At 51.0% G+C, this 1744-nt stretch overlaps 1 protein-coding gene across 1 annotated transcript in view; it reads left to right on the top strand.

Moving 5' to 3' along the window:
• Positions 1 to 255: 255 nt before the first annotated feature.
• sfmbt2 (Scm-like with four mbt domains 2) overlaps positions 256 to 1744 on the top strand; it is a 60269-nt gene continuing 58780 nt past the window's right edge. Inside the window, exon 1 of the mRNA XM_015402123.1 lies at positions 256 to 950. The gene's annotated coding sequence lies outside the window, so the exon portion shown is untranslated. The remainder of the gene's footprint in view (positions 951 to 1744) is intronic.

Genomic DNA, 1744 nt, shown 5'->3' with positions numbered 1-1744 from the left:
TTATCCCTGAACGAGAAAGACGGCATCACTGACCCATTCTGATCCAAAACAAGGAAGCTAATGGTTCTGGGCAAGCATGTGGCGACAGTGGACTTAGGCAATAGGACCCAAAGAGAGCAAATATGAGATCAGATGGGTCAATAAATAAATTAATAAATAAATAAATAAAACACAAAATGGCAAGACTTTGGGCCAGAGGATGGTCAGAACAAGAACCTGTAAACACATTTATGGCGCTCAATATGTAAATAATAAAGAGTTCTGACCCGTAAAGCTCTAAAAGGTCCGTTCACTCTGTGCTTATAGAACCGATCCCTAACAGGTGCCAAAGCAAACGGATCAGAACCAGCGGCCAGTTCCGTCCAACTGGGGACAGATTAACAGCCATCCTTACATCTGGACATGCATGTGGTCACAGTGGACAGGAAAACCTCCAGCAGAACCAGAACCGAAAACAAAGGGGGAGAAAAAGGGAGATCAGACAGAACCAGAAAGAAACATTGGGTCAGAAATGGAAGAGACTCTGCCATCAGGATGATGTCAGACCTTCAGACTGAGACTGGAGATCTGATTCCAAAAACCAACTGAAACCGTTTCCGTCCAGTGTGAACTGGTGTGAACTGGTTCCAATTCTGATGTTGAAGAACTTCCCCCGCTGCGTCAGTTCCTCTGCAGCTGATCTTTGGGGCTTTCTGTGCCTTTTCGCTGCGTGTCCGTGGACATGCGCAGAAGGGCAATGCCGTGTTGAAGCGGGGGCAGCAGCTGAGAGACGTCGCAGGGAGGGGAGGGGGGGTTTGTGGAGGATTAACCTGGACAGGTAAGACAGGTGAGAGCTTCGATCCGCGGGATTCCTGTTGTCGGAGCCCACGCAGCGAGCTGTGCCGCTTTTAGAGGCTGTCGGAGTGTCTGTGCAGGAAGAAGTGTTTGGATCAGCGCAGCAGAACAGTTCGGTAAAAAGCTTCACTTCTCTGCTTTGGTTCTGAAACTAAATGATCAGTCAGAACCGCTGAGTGGCTCTGCCTCCGCTGGGACGGGCTCTCTGCTAAAACCCGCAGCGGTTCGGTCATGGTTCTGCTCGGACGTTTTTTATTTTCCACCCGTGAAATAAATAAGTCCGTGGGGAAAGCACCGGGCAGTGTGGAAATGTCACGGCAGTCTCAACATGGCGGGCTGCGAGCTGTTCGGGTGGAAGGCCAGAAAACTGCCTCCCAAAATCTCTGAGGGAGGAAAAAACCCAACGGCGGCTCCGACCCGACCCGGTTCGGTTTGGTTCGATGGAGACACGCGAGGTTTAATCAATTAAATCTTAAGTGAGCGTGGGGCAGCTCCGTGGGAGTTTTTTTCCACTGCAGTTTTCAGTGAGCAAAGTCTAAGAACAGGGTGGCTGGTTCCACCCAGACAGACTCATCTTCCTGCTCCTGAGCGCTCTGCGTTTCCTCTTTCACTTTTCTCCAGAAACAGCCCACCCAGCGTCCACCCGCAGGACCCACGCACAAAGTAACCCCCCCCACGAGGTTCCAGCCTCCACAACATTTCTGATTAGTTCCCGCTGGAGAATCCAGAGTTCTTCCAGAAGATCCTCCTTGAGTTTAGATTCAGTGAATGAAGGAACTTTCAGGTCCTGGATGGGAGGAGGAGATGTTGCTCCATCCCACAGGGGGAGATGGAGGAGATGTTGCTCCATCCCACAGGGGGAGATGGAGGAGATGTTGCTCCATCCCACAGGGGGAGATGGAGGAGATGT

This window comes from Cyprinodon variegatus, unplaced genomic scaffold (genome assembly GCF_000732505.1).
Source record: "Cyprinodon variegatus isolate N-32 unplaced genomic scaffold, C_variegatus-1.0 Scaffold1302, whole genome shotgun sequence".
Lineage (NCBI taxonomy): Eukaryota > Metazoa > Chordata > Actinopteri > Cyprinodontiformes > Cyprinodontidae > Cyprinodon > Cyprinodon variegatus.
This window is presented reverse-complemented; position numbering and strand designations above follow the sequence as displayed.